The sequence below is a fragment of the Stegostoma tigrinum genome, chromosome 29 (assembly GCF_030684315.1).
Source record: "Stegostoma tigrinum isolate sSteTig4 chromosome 29, sSteTig4.hap1, whole genome shotgun sequence".
NCBI lineage: Eukaryota > Metazoa > Chordata > Chondrichthyes > Orectolobiformes > Stegostomatidae > Stegostoma > Stegostoma tigrinum.
Window position 1 is genome coordinate 22,908,533 of NC_081382.1, and position 18,967 is coordinate 22,927,499.

Here is an 18,967-nt window from a genome sequence, read left to right on the forward strand (position 1 = left end):
ATTAAACTGAGGTGCTAGTCTGGCTATTTATTCCGCCCCTTTGAAGTAGAAAAGGGAGTGATCTCTGTGTTCTAACTATTCATTCTGGCTCAGATTTAATATTTGCTGCTGTCATGAAATGGGAACATGATGGATTGGCAGCCTATCTTTACATTGTACCCGTTTTTTATATTTCCATTGACAATTTAAAGGCACAGTTATACAGGTTGTTTTTAAAAGCAAAGTTGTCAATCTGTCTCCCATTTTATGCTATTGTCAAATACCAATGTTACCTTCTCAATTCCTTTATAAAGAGGGGAGATTTGTATGGTGCCTGAAAGGCAAAGGGAATTTAGGAAAAAGAAAATTAGAATTACACTGAGGCATCAATTGGCTTTATTCAGGATCAAAGCCTGAAATAAGATTTTTGGAACCTTTTTTCGTTCTCTTCATTCACTTTTAAAATAGTTAGTGTGAACTGTATTATGGAATATTGTTCTATGTTCTATAGCCACTAAGATTTAGTTTTAATAAACTGAACTTTACAGCATTAGATACTTAACATTCATTTTATTGATCTCCCATGCATCGATATGTCATCCATTCCATTCAAAAATTCATAACTATCTCTATTTTGGCTTCACGATTGGCTTTTTGAAAAACGATATTTGTCAGCCTCTGCCCGAAGCAGCTATAGGAAATAAATGATGACCAATTTTCTAGGCTCTGACGACTCCTTTAAAGATGTCCAACAGGCATTAGATTGGACTTTTGTTTTGTCTCTGTTATCCAAGGCCGTTGCCTAAGATCAACTGTAGTAGCTACAAAGGTCAATCAGACCTGTCATTTGTTCGGATTATAATAATACTGTTTTGTTGACAGCACATAATCAGAGAGATTAGATTTTTTTGAAAAAACCTATTTAGAATGCCTGCTGCTTTTCAGGAAATCATCAGGGAACTCAGCAAATTGACCTCTTAAATGAATCAAACATATTTCATGCATCAAAAACAGAAGTTGCTGGAAAAGCTCAGCAGGTCTGGCAATATCTACCACTTTGCAGTTCTGAGGAAGGATCACAGGACCTGAAACGTTAACTGTAGCTTCTCTTCGCAGATGCTGCCAGACCTGCGAGCTTTTCCAGCAACTTCTGTTTTTGTTTCTGTTTTACAGCATCCATGGTTCTTTTGGTTTTTATATTTCACGCATCCTTGGCTTACAGGATTTTTGCCTGTGAGATTTATCCTGAAAATTGATACACTGCCATTTAATTGAAGGGATTGGTGTGGGGTTGGGGATGTGAGGTGACAGCCTAGACTTTTTAAATCTAGAAATCCAGGTACTGTGTGGGGACCTGTCCAAATTCTGCCATGATAGGTAGTGAATTTTGAATTCGGTCAAATCTGGAATCAAGGCTCTAATGATGACCTTGAAACCATTGTCTGTTGTTGGAAAAAAAATCACTCATCTGATACAAAATGTTTAAGGAAGAAAACTGACCTCCTTTCCAAGTTTGACCTACGTGTGATTCCAGACTCATAGCAATGTGGTTGACTCTTAATTTCCCTCTAGGCAGTTAGGGATGGCAATAAATGCTGGCTTGCCCAGTGATGCCCACATCCTGTGGTTGATTTACTCTTGTACCTTTCTCTAAATGATTCCAGTATTGACTTCCTTGAATCTTCATCTCCATGTGTTGATCTTCCCCAAGTATAAAGATCAGCTTTTCCTGTTCCCTTTCATAAAGGAAAATAGATTTGAGCTGGGATAGTAGGAATTGCAGACTGAAGAAGGGTCTAGGCCTGAAACTTCAGCCTTGCTGCTCCTCTGCTGCTTGGCCTGCTGTGTTCATCCATCTGTACAAATTGTTATCATAGATTTGAGCTGCACTGCTTATTGTTGAGTAATACATCTGTACAATAATCGGTAGGATCTTTATTAACGCGTTCTTTAACGAAAGGAGAGATTGGTGTCATAATCACTGATTTATGTTCAATGCTGTTAGGAGAGCAGGATAGAAAAAATAATAGCGAAACAATTAAACTTTTCTTTAAAATTAAGTGAGTATCAAGTAGTGATCACACGGAAACAACATAAATTGTGGTTTGGCCATTTTAGCCTATACAGAATAGCATTCTGCATTTACACAATGCTGTGCTGTAACAGCTGAACTGATGAAATTAATTCCCACTGTAGTTATTGGACTAATATTTTGTATTGATTTTGTATTTGGTATTCAATTTGGGGCAAATACTGTTGAAACATGTAGAAAGTTCAATTAGGTAAATTTTTTATAACGGCTTGCTGTGACATTTGCACAAGTTCCAATTCCTGTAGTTGTAGTGATAGGTTATGTTATCTGAATTTTATTAAAATTAGACCATAAGAAATGGGGAACAGGAGTAGGCCGTTCAGACCCTTGGCTCTGCACTGCAGTTCAGTAGGATCATGGCTGATCTGACAGTCTTCACGTCCACTTTCCTATTCTTTCCCCATGACCCTTGATTCTCCTATTGATCAAAAACCAATTTATCTCAGCCTTAAATATACATGAGGACTCTGCCTGCCTCCACCGATCAGTGTGACAACGAATTTCAAAGTCTCATAAACCTCAGAAGTAATTCCTCCTCGGCTCTGTCTCAAATTGCTGCCCCCCTCCTCTCTCCCCCCCCCCCCCCCCGCCAAATTCAAGTAATCAGAAAGGCTAATGGAATGTTAGTTCTTATTTCAAAGAGATTGGCAAATAACAGTAAGCAAATGTGCAACATGCTGGTGAGACCATTTCTGGAGTACTAAGAGCAGTTTTGGCCCTTTTTATTTAAGAAAAGGCATTATTTAATTGGAGGCAGTTCAGAGAAGGTTCACCAGATGACCCCTGGTATGGCGCAATTAATCAATGTGCAAAAGTTGAACAGGTGGGATGCTACTCGCTGGAATTTAGACAAATGAGAAATGATCTCATTTCCTTAAAGGGCTTGACAGGATAAATGCTGAAAGGATGCTTCTCCTCGAGAGATCTAGGACCAGAGGGCATTGCCTCAGATTTTGTTTTGAGGGGGTGGTGGGGCTAGTCTCAGTATTACAGTGACAGTGTATTGGCTGGAGCAGCAGAGGCTGAGGGAATCTTTGATTGACGTCTATAAAATTAGGGTTAATAGGGTTGACAGTCAGAAAAGTTTTCTCAGAATTCACAAGGTTAATTCCCAGAAGGGCGAGACTATCATATGTTGAAAGATAGGAGCGACTGGGCTCGTATACACTTGAGTTTAGAAGGATGAGAGGGGATCTGATTGAGGTGTATAAGATTATTAAGGGATTGGACACTAGAGGCAGGTAGCATGTTTCCGCTGATGGGTAAGTCCAGAACCACAGGACACTGTTTAAAAATAAGGGGTAGGCCATTTAGAACAGAGTTGAGGAAAAATTTCTTTACCCAGAGAGTGGTGGATATATGGAATGCTCTGCCCCAGAAGGCAGTGAAGCCCAAATCTCTGGATACTTTCAAGAAAGAGATGAATAGAGCTCTTAAAGAGAGTGGTATCAAGGGTTATGGGGATAAGGCAGGAACAGGATACTGATTGTGGATGATCAGCCATAATCATGAATGGTGGTGCTGGCTTGAAGGGCCGAATGGCCAACTCCAGCACCTATTGTCTATTGTCTAATTGACATGTCTAAAACTCGGGGGCATGCATTCAAGGTCAAAGGGGAAAAGTTCAAAGGAGATGTGAGGTACAAGTTTCTGACACAGAGAGTGGTAGAAGTCTGGAACGTGCTGCCCGGAGTGGTGGTGGAGGCAGATATGATAGAGCATTTCAGAGACTTTGAGAAGCACATGAATATGCAAGGACTGGAGGGATATGGACCAAGGGCAGACAGAAAGGATTAGTGTAACTTGATATCATGTTCAGCAAAACATAGTGGGCTGAAGGGCCTGTTCCTGTGCTGCACTGTTCTGTGTTCTGTGTTCTGACTAGAGTACCTATAGAGGAAACCCATGCAGACAAGGGGAGAATAATTGTTGTATTTGTCAAGGAATAAAATTGCTTATTAATCCAGTATCCTGTAAACTTGGATAACTGAATATGAATTTCCATGCTTACTATAATTTCTGGAAAATATATACTGTGATGCATCCGTCACCACCACATAAGTTATACTACTATATGTAACTGTTCTTTGCATATTTGCTTCCCTTAAGAATATTTCATATCCCATTTTACCATTCATATGTACACTATAACAAGGAAGCATTTCTTAAATTCATGCAAAAGAAGTTTACCTATTGAATATTTGGATTTCTCCTTCTATAATATAGCCTAAATATTTCATGACTTGTACAAATGTCTGTTGTCTGTAGTAGTGTATTTATTTGATGATACACCCTTCATATGGAGTTCAAAATCCTTAATTATTTTGAATCTAAATATTGTCCATCAGGTGCATGAATAAATTAATTGGGTTCACCCTTGTCCTCTAAAATTGAGATTCTGATTTTCTTTTTATATGAATGTACATGTTTTAGAGTTGGTGGGGGGATGTTTGCTAACAATAATTTTGCCAAAAATGAAAGGGCATATCTGTTTTCCCTTCAGAAAGCCATGCAAACCAATGACACCACTCAACATTCTGGCTAACTTACTGCTTTCCAACATTACTTGTAGCAGTAAGTCTCCAGCACACCACCTGTATACGGTATAAAACACTTTTTTTATTTGTTTAAAATCTGAACATTTTCTAGATTGACTACTGCATGTATCCAATCCTGAACTGAGAAACCATAATTTGAATCTCATCTCAGACAGACATTTCCACTGAAGTTGCAGGCAGAATTCAGAAATTCAGCCGGATGAACTGAATGTTACACTTAGACAGAGAAAAAGGCTTAGCAAGTCCCATACCTCATTATATTTGGTTCTAATAATATTTACTAATTGCTGAGGCTTTTGAGCAATCTTCCTGTCCTTCACGCCTGCCAGTTGAATTGGACAGCATTGTAAGTAGTTGTAGGTCGTTGAATTTGGCAGGGTAGCTTGAGAGCTTGGTTAGTAAAACATATTATATTTTAGGCCTTATTAAAAGGGGTGTACAATACAAGAGCAAGGAGGATATGTTGAACTTAACCAAAACACTGGTTTGTTCTCAGTTGTAATGTTGCATCCATCTCTGAGCACCACACTTTAAGAAAGATGTGAAGGCAATGGCCTGAATATAGAAAAGATTCATGAGAATGGTTCCAGGAATGAGGATTTTCAGTTATGAAGGGAGAAGACAATGTGGAGAGAAGACAGTTTGGAAGTGTTCACTTTCATGAGAGGTGACTGCAGAGGTGATGGGAAAAACTGTTCCCACTTGCAAATGGATTTGAGTACTAGGGAGAGGGCATAGATTTTAAAGCAGTTACTAAAAAACCAAAACCAATATGAGTAGACTAATTTGTAAGTTAGGTCAAGTGGGATTCAGGATGAGCTTTCCAATTGGATACATCATTGGCTTAAAGTTAGGAGACAGAATAATGGTGGATTGCTTTTTAGACTCGGCCCGTCACACAGGGATTGGTTCTAGGTCAACACCGGGATTGGTTCTAGGTCCTCTTTTTGTTATTTTATATAAATGATTTGAATGAGAATACAGAAAGCATGGTTATTAAGTTTTTGGTGGCATAGTAGACAGTGCAAAAGGTTTTCCAAGATTACAAAAAGATCTTGATTAAATGGGTCAGTGGGCTGAAAAATAGCAGATGGAGTTCAATCTGGATAACTGCAATGTGTTGTATTTTGGTACAACAAACAAGTTTAGGGCTTATACAATTAATGGTAGGGCCTTGGATAGTGTTATAGAATGGTGGGTGGGTTGGGGGGGGATCCCTAGGGGTGCAGATCCAAAATCCTTTGAAGTTTGTGTCACATATAGATATATTAAAGGGTGTTTGGCATGCTCACCTTTCATTGCTTAGTCCTTTTGAGTATTGGAGTTGGGAAGTCAAGTTGAGGTTTTACAGGATATTGGTGCAGCCTGTCCTGGAATACTGTTCTGAATTGGTCGCTGATTTATGGGAAGAATGTTGTTAAGCTAGAGAGTGTTCAGAAGGGATTCACCAGGATGTTGCCACGTTCGGAAGGTTTGAGTTATAAAGAAAGGCTGAATAGGCTGGGACTTCTTTCACTAGACTGTAGGAGGTTGGGAGATTATCTGATAGAATAAAATAATGAGCGGTATAGATTGAGTCCATGGTAGTTGTCATTTACCTAGGATTGGGGATTTCAAGACTATAGGACATATTTTTAAGATGAGAGGAGAGAGATTTAAAAAAGACATGAGAGGCAAATGTTTTTACATGGGGGGTGTTTTGAGTGTAGCATGAACCTCCTGGGGAAGTGGTGGATGCAGGTACAGCTACAACATTAAAAGACATTTGGATAGATAAATGAATAGGACAAGTTTGGAGGGATACTGGCCAGGAGCAAGCAGGTGGGACCAGTTAGACTGGGATTATGTTCAGCATGGACTGGTTGGACCTAAGGGTCTGTTGCCTTGCTGTATGACTGACTCTGGTCAAGGTCTTGAATGTATTGTCTTAGAATGTAATTTGAGGCAAGTTCATTTGAGGGATTCAAAAGGGAATTAGTGCTACTTTTCAAATAACACTGTACAGGATAATTGAGGGGAAGGCAAGGATTAAGTGAATGTCTCGAGCTAATGTAAAGTTGGTGAGCTGAATGTCTGCATCCTGCAATGTAATAATTCTGTGAGGTTATCTGCCTAAATGTTGTTTGAGTATTGAGGAATTTTAATGTGCTTGCTGGCACTCCTATATGTATAATGTATATTTTTGTGATCATCATCATTTATAAAATGTATCTGCTTTGTGGTTTCTTTGCTGTAGCAGCTGTTACCACATAAGAGATAAAGCAGGAGTGGACTAGTCTGTCCTTCTTGAGTTTGTTTTGCCATTCAGCAAAATCCTGGCTGATTGTCTGTCTCTGAGGCACTTTTCTTGCGCTGCATCCTTAGATTTTTGGATATTAAGGGAATTGATCATTTCCAACTTGTTTGCACTTGACTGAACGTCCACATAAGAGAATGTTTTTGCTAGAGTGTCAGAAGCTAAGGGGCAATCTGATAGAAGTATATAAAATTGAGCCCTGGATAGGGTGCATAGTCGGAGTCTTTTCCTCAGGGTGGAAATGTCAAAGACTAGGGGGGCATAAGTTTGAAGTGAGAGATGAAAAGTTTAAAGGCGATGTGCAAGGAAAGTTGTTTTTTGTTCCACATGGAGTGGTAGGTATCTCGAACATGCTGCTGGAGGAGGTAGTAAAAGTGTATACGTTAGCAAAGTTTGAGGTATTTTTATGGATACCTGAACAAACAAGAAATAGGAATATGGACCATATGCAAACAGATGTTAATTTAGAATGGCATCGTAGTTGGCATTGTGGGTTGAAGGGCCTGTTCCTGGGCTGTTCTGTCGTATGTTCTAACCCCCCCCCCCCCCAAAATAACTAGCTCTTGTTTCTGAAACCGTGACCCCTAATTCCAGGCTGTCGAGCCTGTTTTTTTTTAAAAATGCCTGGTAAGCCCTTAAAGAATTTTTCATGTTTTTTAAACCAACTAGCTTCCATTCTTCCAAACACTCAGTCATTTATTTGGGCTGTGTTATACGCCTTCCAGTCATCAGAAGCTCTGAATTTACAAAAACATGGGTACAGTCTTGTGAGAACTCTAACACTGGACTAGAAATACAAGGTCTGAGCTCACAAGACTGAACATTCAAGTCTTGCTTTGGTGGTTTGAATTTGGTTTTTAAAAGATGCAGAAAAAAATCTGGTATCAGTAACAATGACCATGAAGCTGTCAGATTAATGTTTTTAAAAATGATGCTTTATTCATGTTCTATAGGGAAAGAAGCATGTCCTGGTTGGTCTGGTCTATGATAATTAACTTCAGTAATTTCTTTTGGCAACTGCAGGGAATATCAAATTCCAATGTTTTTGTTCCTCGTGCAAAAACTGTAGAACTGCTTTAGTACCTACCTATGTTCATAAAGATTTTTATTAAAAAAGGCATATGTTTGCAATTTTAAAAAAAAATTTAATACATCATTAAAAGCTGAAAGAACTGCAGATGCTGGAAATTAAACCAAACTGAAATTGTTGGAAAGACTCAGCAGGTCTGACAGCATCTATGGAGAGAATCAGAGTTACTGTTTTGGGTTCAGTGACCTTCCTCAGTGCGAAATGTTAACACTGATTTCTGTCCACAGATGCTGCCAGATATGCTGAACCTTTTGATCAATTTTTGTTTTTATTTTAGTAGTACATCAATTGGTTAACTCTTAATTGGTTGATGGAAGTGACTTTGCAATTCCTTCAATTGTGTAAATCAAACACCACATAGTCTATTTTCTTTTTAAACCATTACAGTCTACTGTCTCCTCAGGAGAGCTAAGGTTGCGTGAACCCTAGCCCTTCTACATCTGAGAATTGCTTTTTAAAAATCACTGTTACTTCTAAAGCATACTGGTTTTCTTCTTACCTTCTGAGATGACACACACCATTCATGTTTACTGAAGTAAAACTTTCCTTCACTTGGCCTAAATGTACAAATTAATAACTCAGCAAGAAATTCCTGGAATCCTTTGTAGCATATCAGCAGTCTTGTCAGCAACTAAAGCAGATGATAATGAAGATTTTAACATTGTTTTTGGCAATGTTATTTTTATTGTCAGATATTGAAAACATTGTCAGAAGGACACCAAAATTAATTTTTAAGCTAGAACCATTTTCAAATAGTCTCTGAACATACTTTTTTTTGTTCAGTCTCCTAATTAAGAATAATCACGTTTGTGTTTTCAGTAAATGATTTCTGACCTATCAGCATTTTAATCTCAGACCCAAAAAGAAGTGATCAGACTGACCAGAATTTAACAGCACATCCTTCTTTTAAAAGCAGACATTCAAGGATGCTTCTCATACATGAAAACAATTGAAAATAATTATACTACAAACCACCAACAGACTTAGATTGAGGCTGACCCTGTTCTGTTTCCTGGATGATGTTGTTGTTGTTGGAAGTGTCGTCATCCTGGTACTTGATGAAAGTGATTTCTACTGTATGGTTTATCATCTTAAAATAGATCACTGGTGTCACTAGCCTAACAATTCCTGCCCACTTGCATCAATTTAATTAAAATTACAAGTTACAGATAGATTGGATGAGGTGATTTTTTACTTTTTAAATAGCAGTATTTATTGACGGTTAAGAAGAGAATAATTTTTGACAAATTGCCTGAATGTTGCAGATGTCTTGTACTCCAAGAGATTGCTGAAACTGTGGACTGTTCTTTTTCCTCTCCTTAAATATGTTTTTTTTTTCCTCCTCTTAGATTTTGCACCCTGTGACCCAGATGAAGGGAGATGGGAAGGAGACCTGGTCCAAACCTTGGTCAGTGCCACTTTGTAATCAGCCCCAGGTGATGTCCAAGGATCTTTTTTTTCCCCTTTTGCTCCACTCCCATGTATCTATTCAACATCTGCACGATGATCTACTTGTACTGAAAAATTATGCCAAAAATCTTGTTCACTGAATCAAAAAATCCTTAGAGAATTTTTCCCATCTCCACACTCTGTGTCACTCTGTGTGTGTGTGTGTGTGGGTGTGGTGTGTGTGTGTGTCTCCATCCAGGTCTGGTGGAGGGATGGAGCGGGTGGCGAGTAGGTATTTGACTATAATGGTTGAAATGAACAACTCTTGGTTTAGATTTGTATTTTAGGTAATTGATCACGGTCATAGCACCGCATATAGTGTAATCTGACTCAAGCCCATGTCAACCCTCAGTAGAGTAATATCCCCACAGATGCAAGTTTATTTCATTCTTTATCCAATTTCCTTTTGAAGTTGTTGATCATCTCTACTTCAACTATTCTAAAATGCAGTGAGACCCAGGCCTGATCACTCACTAAGTGAAGCATTGTTCCTCCCATCCTTTCACCACCACTACACAACCTGTCCAGAACATAAATCTGTTTTTTAATCTTAATACCATTATTAATTGGAACAGCTTTTTTCTACTTTATTCAAATCTGTCATATTCTTGCACACAGTCGGATCTCCCTGTGGTCCAAGGAAAACAGCTCAGCTTCTGCAATCGAACATTTGTAGTTTAAAGTCTCCTACGGGAGAATTGTGGTAAATCTGCTGTGCATTCTCATCAAAGACCTTGCACTGTACTTGAAGTGTGGTAACCAGAATTAATGTGAAACCTGGTTGTGGCCAAACTTTTATAAAGGTTTTATGACAGCAATCTGTCCCACGAACAAATTCCAATATCCCTATGTTCAGTGGATTTTTTTTTTTAATTACCAGATGTTTTGTCCCATATTGGAAGGCCAGCCTAGAGGATGTTGTGAATTACAAGAAAAGTCACTTCCTGTGGAGACCAATTTAATTTATTCACTTATTTTGGACAGTATCAGAGAGGAGTGAGTTTTAAATCATACTTACTCTGTCCAAATGTTAACACTATGTAACACTTTCTGTGTCTATGGCATGCATAGTGTTAAATCAGGTTTGCTTATTACCGTCGTTCTGATTGATGCCTTGTGCCCAGTGCATTTTAAATGTAAAATCTTCTCTTCATACCTCTGCAAAACCATCTGTAGTTGACTTTCTTCACCTTTCCAAAGGGTGGTCCCTTGCCACCTTTAGCACAAGCCTTCAGTTGCTTTTGTAATATTTCAGAACTCTTTCCATTTTCCTCTTGGCGGGGGTGGGGGGGGGGGGGTGTAGTAAAAAGAGAATTCTTAAAGCTTCCTTTCATTAGAGCTTTTGTTCATCTCTCATCTCAACTTCTCCTTTATTTTCTTCCGTAGATTGTGAGATGTTTTTCTGTGTTGAAAGCATGATCCACAACTCTCAACACTGTGTACTGGCACATATGTTATTATAAGTTAAATATCACTGGTTGATGGACCTGCTTATTTTGTGCATCCATCTGTTTTTCAGAGACTGAGCAGCTTCTTTAATTTAAAGCATGTGTTCCCATCTTACTGTATGTGAAAGACTGATCAGCCTTTTGAGCCTTTATTAAACTATCAAGTGGTTAGTATACCTTCCAGGTGTGAAATGTTCTACATTCACATTATGGCATTAGAAACTGATTGTGATGGAACTGTCAACAGAGAAGGAAGTTTTGAAGGTGTGGCCAAATAGACTGCATTCAAAATTGGTAGTGGGACAGATGTAGGGATCTTGGATCTTTCATCAAATATCTCAATCTCTTAGCTTAGTTCTAAATATGGATAGTAACGTAGCAGTTGATTTTAAGATCTGGTGTGTAGTGCACAGTGCTTTTGATTCATTGCTAGGTTTTTCTACTAGACATTGATCATTAATCCTTCTGACTTATTATATATAGCTATTCTTAGGTTTTTGTTACTCCTTTATTTAGTTTCTAGGTAATAAACTGTATAAGTAGTTAAAATAGATGTAAAGGTAGCTGTATGATATTCTGTTACACAATATTATTGTCCAAAATTAAAGTATATCTTTTATAACAGTTGCTGTTTTCAGAATTAAATGCAATCTTAGGTTTGAAACGTATTGATAAACTGCTGTGCTTCAAGCATAGTATGTGTCTTTCTTAGCTTTTGTCGTTAAGCATGGCTGCATAAACATTCTCGATTAGTCATTTTCTAAAATAGTAGGCAATCTGCTACGGTATTGCTTCTGACAGTGACTGTGCCAAAAATGAAACATCTTTGTGTGCAATACATTGTAGTTTGAGGAGTTGGGGTGTGGCTTCATTTGGCTTCATTTTATTGGTGTAATATTACAAATAAAAAAGTAAAAGTAGTCTTAATGATCTGCAAACCAAATGGATCAGATCTCTCTTCTGAAGCCCTGCCACATCTAATCATGTATGTTGGTGGACAATTAAACAACTGACAGGAGATGGGGCTCCACAAATGTCCCTGTCCCTCATCACAGGGCAGCCCAGCACAACTATGCGAAAAAAGTCTCTGTTCCCATTTCTGGCCATTGATATCCATTTTGCACCCATTGACTCTCACAACCACCTGGTCTGTACAACCTCACATCCTGCTTCCTAAAAACTCCATTCCATTTTCACGGTTCCACTGCATATGTTGTGATCAGGCCAACTTTGACAGGGGAGCCTCCGAATTGCCCACCTTCCTCCTCAACTGAGGATTCCGTAGCACTGTTTCCAACAGGCCCTCAAGCAGCCCAACCCATCTCCCGCACTTCTGCCGTCTCCACCTTTTCCTCCTGTAACAGCAATAGGGTTCCCCTTCTTACCTACCATTCCACTAGTGTCCACATCCAGAAGACCATCGCCTGCCATTTTTGCCAGCCCAGCAAGATGCTATCACCAGATACCTATTCCCGTCCCCCTCCCTTGTATGCTTACCCCAAGGACTGTATTCTGTGGGACACCCTGGTCCACTCTTCCTTCACTGCCAACACCCCTCACAGCCCCACGGCACCTTCCCCTGCAACCAGTGTAATACTTGCCCATTTTCCTACTCCCTCGTCAATATCTGAGGGCCTAAATGTACCTTCCAGGTGAAGCACCACCTCACAGAATCTGGTCTACTGCATTTGCTGCTCACAATGAGGTCTCCTCTACATTGGGAAAACAAAACGTAGACTGGTTGACCACTTCACAGAACATCTATGTTCTCGCAAAAAAGACCCTGAGCTTCCACTTGCCCGCCAGCTTAACACACTAGTCTGGTCCCTGGTCAAAATCTCTCATAGGCCTGCTGCAGTATTCCAGCAAAACTCAGTGCAAGCTGGAAGAACAACACCTCATTTTTGCTTGGGGACGCTGCAGCCCTTCAGACTCAAGATAAAGTTCAATAATTTTTCCCATGTCGTAGCCCCTTACTTCACATGCCAGGCCTTGTTACCACACAGTCTGCCATTACACACTACCTGTTGTTAGCCACTAACTGTCCCCATTAATAGATATTCACCATCCTAGCCAAGTCATTACCTGCTGTTCTGTCACTTTTTTTTGCCTCTATCCCCACCTATTGTTTACTCCTTCCCCTTTCCTCCCACCCTATGTTCTGCATATAAACAGATATTTTGCTAGCTACTGTTAGTTCTGAGGAGGGGCCACCCCACCCGAAACGGTAACTCTGATTTCTCTTCGCTGATGTTGCCAGACCTGCTGAGCTTTTCCAGCAACTTCAGTTTTTGTTTCTAATTTACAACCTCTGCAGTTCTTTCAGTATTTATTCAGTGCAAAAGACAAGACTGAAGTATTTGCATCTGTCTTCAGCCAGAAGTGCTGAGTGGTTGATCCATCTCTGCCTCTTTCAGAGGCATTACACTAGTCTTCATCTAATTTAGTTTCTTCTATATGACACAGAGAAATGTCTGAAGACACCTGATGATACTAAAGAAGTAGAGTCAATGGGAATTGGGAGGAAAGTTCTTCTGGTTGGAGTCTGAGCTAGCAAACAGAATGATAGTTGTTGGAGGGAAACATTTCAGTCCGAGGACGTCTGTGTAGGGGTTCCTTAGGGTAGTGTCCTGAGTCCATTCATCTTCAGGTGCTTCACCAATGACCTTCTTTCCATTGTAATGTCAAAGGAGGATGTCAAACCTTGCAATGTTCACCATTTATGATTCTTGAGATAATGAAGTAATCCATGTACATCAAGATTTGGATAATGTTCAAACTTGGCTATTAAATGGCAAGTAACATTTGCATCACAATAATCACCTTGTCCAACAAGAGAGATTCTAACCACTTCTGCTTGATGTTCAATGGCATTACCATCGAATCATCCAAAATCAACATCCGTGGTATTTCCGTTGCCCATAATCTGTACTAGACCAAATTTGCACATACTATTACTACAACAGTGGTCAGAGGCTAGGAATTCTGCAGCAAATGACACCTTTCCAGTCTCCCAAATGCACAAGTCAGAAATGTGACAGGATGCTCCCCATTTGCCTAGATGGATGCCACACCAATAATACACATGAAAAGTTTGACATTATCCAGGACAAAGCAGACCATTTGGTTGCCACCCTATCCACCCCCTTTCATTTCCTTCAGCACCACATAATGATGTTCAATCTATAAGATGCACTGCAACAACTTGCCAAGATTCCTTTGACAATATTTTCCAAAACTAGTGACTTATGTCACCTGGAAATTCTTCTCCAAGTTGCATATCATTCTGTGTTGGAACTTTATTGCCTGCCTTCTCCATTGGGTAAAAACCCTGAAACTGCTTTCTTAATAGCTCTGTGGGTGTTCTTACACCCCATGGATTGTGGTGCTTCAAAGAGGCAGTTCACCAGCATATTCTTTAGTGCAATTATAGCTGGGAAATAAATGCTGGCTTAGCCAATAACGCATGTTCCCTTGCACAACTCCTTTTTTCCTGTTTAAAAAAAAAACCAGATATGTGCTTATTTGGTATGATAGAAATCTCATTGGAGGGAATCAAGCTTCAGGTTCTGACAAAGATGATGAGCATACATTTGGTTTGTAGCATGCTCAAGGACTTTAAAGAGAAAAGGAAGGTTGTAGGTGCTGTGGTAATTTCCCAAAAAGAAAGGATCATTAATTGGCTAGTTGAGGAAACTAGTCTCTCAGTACTACAGTGAAGTGTTAGTTGTGACTCATAGTCTGTCATGTTTGAATCAAAACTGACTGTTGAACACATTCTGCTTTATACTAAGTGATGCACTCAAAAACAAGTAAATATTAGTTTATTATACTGAAACAAAGATGAGGAAACATGAAGGTAGCAAGAACGACAGATGCTGGAGTCAATACAGCGTGGAGCTGGTGGAAAACCACAGGTCAGGCAGCATCAAAAGGGCAGGAGAGTTGACATTTCAGGCCTAAACTCTTCATCAGGACTCATCACTCAAAATTGGCCCACCATCTCTCTATTCCCCACTATCTTCCCCAGTTTCTGACTCTGTGACCATTAGGGGCCTACATTTATTTTCACTAATCTTTTTTTCTCTTCACGTACTTACGGAAGCTTTTAAAATCAGTTTGTATGTTCACCACCAGCTTAGACTCTGATTTTGAAGATGGGGAAAATAATCTCTTTGTCATCCTTTTGCTGAAATTTAAACTGCTGAATTCTGGGCCAAACTTCAGGAACAAAATCAATACTTGCAGTGGAAATATTAGCACAGCCAAGGGAAAAGGAGACTAATTGAGTAGCCTTTGCAAGGAGTCAAGATATCTAAGCTCTGTTCTTAGAATGATGCATCATGGTTGCAGCATTGTGGCATGGGCTATGCCAGCTTTAGTTCAGTGTTTAATATATTGGCTCAGTCTTCTCAAAAAAGGACATAAATAATATCCCAAAAATGCCAAGAAACGCGTGGCCTACTGAAAGGGGGAATTGAAGGAAGTCCATCTTAAAAGGGAAATGATGTTAGGGAAATTGATGGCATTAAAGGCCAGCAGATCCCAGAGTCCTTAATGAAGTGGTCCTCAAGGTAGTGGGTGCATTGTCAGTTATCTTTCAAGATTTTATAAGACTCTGAAACCATTCTTATGGATTGCAGGGTGGCTAATGTAACCTCATCGTTCAAAAAAGGTGGTAGAGAGAAAATGGAATTAGTTTGAACAGTGTAATCCGGTACCATCTTTGTGATTCTTTTCTGTATTCTGTCTCCAAAGTTGGGGTAAACAACAGAGGTCTATTAGAAAGTACACCACAGTTTTAAAATCTTGAAGGCAACAAATCTCCACTAGTAGATGCTTCAAGATTTTCAGGTGCAAGACTCTGCTGCCCATTTCCTGATTTGCATCATTTAGTTTTGACAAACACTTTACAATTTAGAATTGCTCATCTTTGTTTTCAAATTCCTCCACAGCCTTTCTCCTCCCTAGCTCTCGAAACTTTTCTGACTCTGTTGTTTACCTCAACTTTGGAGGCAGAATACAGCCACCATGCTGCCCCTATCTGACATGAGATTCAAAGCTTTCACTTAACATGAATTATTTTGCATAAATGAATACTAGGACATTTCAGTTGGGGATGAATGTGAGCAGAATCCATAATGATATGTAAAATGGAAGGGGATTAATATTAAGAAAAAAGGGGACGACAACAGTACGATGGAGAGAGATAGTAGGAACTGTCGATGCTGGACGATCTGCGATAACACGGTTTAAAGCTGGAGGGTCCACTCTCTCCATGACTCCCTTGTCTGCTCCACACTCCCCTCAAGCCCCACCAGCCCCGGCACTTTTCCCTGCAACCGAAGCAAATGCTACACCCGCCCCTATACCTCCTCCCTCACTGCATCCCAGGCCCTAAGAAGACTTTTCACATCAAACAGATGTTCACCTGCACATCGGTTAATATGTTATACTGTATCCGCTATTCCCATTGTGTCCCCCCCCTCTACATTGGGGAAACCAAGCGGAGGCTTGGGGACAGCTTTGCGGAGCACCTACACTCAGTTCGCAACAAACAACTACACCTGCCAGTCGCAAACCATTTCAACATTCTCCACCCCCCCACCCCCCAAAATCCTTGGATGACATGTCCATCCTGGGCCTCCTGCATTGCCACAATGATGCCACCCAAAAGATGCAGTAACAGCATCTCATATTTCGCTTGGGAACCCTGCAGCCCAAGGGTATCAATGTGGACTTCACAAGCTTCTAAATCTCCCCTCCCCCGACCACATCCCAAAACCAGCCCAGCTAGTCCCCGCCTCCCTAACCATTCCTCCAACTTCAAGCACCACCTTCATCTCCTACCCACTAACCTCATCACGCCTCCATGACCTGTCTGTCCTCCCTGGACTGACCTATCCCCCCACTAACTCCCCACCTACATTCACCTTCACTGGCTCTAACCCCGCCTCTTTGACCTGTTTGTCTCCTTTCACCCTATCTTCTATCCACCTCCCCCTGTATCCGTATTTATTTCAGAATCTCCTTCCCCTCCCCCCCCCATTTCTGAGGAAGGGTCTTGACCCAAAATGTCAAACTTTCCTGCTCCTCTGCTGCTTAGCCAGCAGTATGATGGAGGTATATTGACTGATAATATCCTCTTAAAAGTTGTGATGTCTATTTTTGGATAATAATTAATCCAGATCCCTGGCTTTGGTGAATCTATCTGCCTTTTAGTTTGATCTATGATACCAGCACATGGTATTGGACTGAAATCTGGTTTGCTAATTTTTGTTTTCATTTTATTTGACAGGGACATTCTCTGAAATGTAAACATGCAACGCTACAGATTTGGTTTTTCAATGGAAGTTTGTTAGGAAAAAAAGAAATATAATAAACCAAGCTATACCTTTACCACAATTTTTGAAAGATTTTGAAATGCATAGAAAAAATGCAATCCCATATACATCCGCACCATTGTTGGTAGCCTTTTCCTTGAGTAGTTGCACAACTGAGCTTGAACTATCTCTTTCTACTTTTAAAAACCTTTAAGAGTTGTAACCAAAGACATCTGATCTGGAACTTAAAATCATTATACTGATTTCACCTATTCCCTAACTTTTCTGAATAAACTCGTTTCTCCAGTAGGAGCAGTTTCAAACCACTAATTTCAAACATGTCTTCTCTGAATTGAAATTGTGCTCCTAAAATGCTGCTTGGCCTGCAGTGTTCATCCAGCTTCACACTTTGTTATGTTGGATTCTCCAGCATCTGTAGTTCTCATTATCTCTGCACCCAAGGTGTGTTCTTCCCTAAGCCAAAAAAATCCTATCCTTCTAAGCAGAAAGCAAGCTAATGCTCCTCAATGTTTACACTGTCTGCTTGTAAACCTCTCCTAGCGCAAACAAATTACTATCATTAATCCAGGAAGTGTCTTTTTCACATTGTAAAATAGATTCATTTTTGCAGAAATACTGCAGGTTAATCATTAAATCCCTTAATACACCCACCACAACCTTTATGCCACTGGTTCAAAATCAAAACTCTCAAATAAATGATAATTATTTTATAGCTCAGGTTGTAGTTGTTGAGGTTGGCTGGCTTGCCAAACTGGTTTGTTGTTCTGCAGACGTTTCATTACCCTGCTTGGTAGCATCATCAGTGCAGCCTCCGACGAAGCGTCGGTGTGTTTTCCCACCTGGTTTTTAAACTCAGGAGTCCGTTGAGCTGGATTGCCTCACTTCCGGTTTTCCTTCATCGTGGAGTGTATATGTCAGGGAAATTGATGAAGTTAAAGGCCACTACAAAGGAAAACTGGAAGTGAGGCAATCCAGCTCAATGGACTCCTGAGTTTAAAAACCAGGCTGGAAAACACACCGATGCTTCGTCGGAGGCTGCACTGATGATGCTACCCAGCAGGGTAATGAAACGTCTGCGGACAACAAACCAGCACGGCGAGCCAACCAATCTCAACAATTATATTAAATCTCACACCTTACAACACCAACTGTTTCCTCAATTGCTCTGACACACAAGAATTGAGTTGAAGCAAATTGAATTGAAAAATAGAGTGGGGACTGTGGTCTAAAATTTTAGTTAACGTTGTCTTGAAGTCATAACTCAAAACATGCAAGAGTGCTAACTTGATTTTTGCTTTAATCATGTTCACTAACATTGCTGTATATTTTAAGATGTAATGTCTGTTCATGACTTTGAAGGACATGTTACTTAAATACCATCCAGGTTGCACGAATAATTTACTAACTAATAATTAAAGAGCCTGAATTGTCTTCAGTAATATAACCATAAACTTTTGTGTAGAAATATTTTTGAAGCGATACAATGTGTAGAAAGAGGGTAGATATATGTGCTGTGGTTTTAACCGTGCACAAAATACAGATCTGCATGCTTGGGTCGATTTTTTTTTCAATGTAAGCATGATAACAAGTCAACTTTTAATACAGACGTTTGTCCTCTATTTCCTCAACTCTTATGGAAATGTACAACTTTTCTGCATCTCCTCCTTTCCCATCCCCTCGATCCAAAGTTGCGTTTGCAAATCTCTTCCTT

The 18,967-nt window shown here is 39.8% G+C and overlaps 1 protein-coding gene across 10 annotated transcripts in view; it reads left to right on the plus strand.

Annotated features, from left to right (window-relative positions):
• The window catches only part of rc3h2 (ring finger and CCCH-type domains 2), a 113,869-nt gene that overhangs the window by 17,776 nt on the left and 77,126 nt on the right, over positions 1 to 18,967 (plus strand). For 8 of the 10 annotated variants that reach the window (XM_048558504.2, XM_048558509.2, XM_048558511.2 and 5 more), the window contains exon 2: positions 9,365 to 9,451. The exons of 1 other annotated variant lie outside the window; for it this stretch is intronic. The gene's annotated coding sequence lies outside the window, so the exon portion shown is untranslated. The remainder of the gene's footprint in view (positions 1 to 9,364; positions 9,452 to 18,967) is intronic. One more of the 10 variants, XM_048558507.2, reaches the window with a different exon arrangement.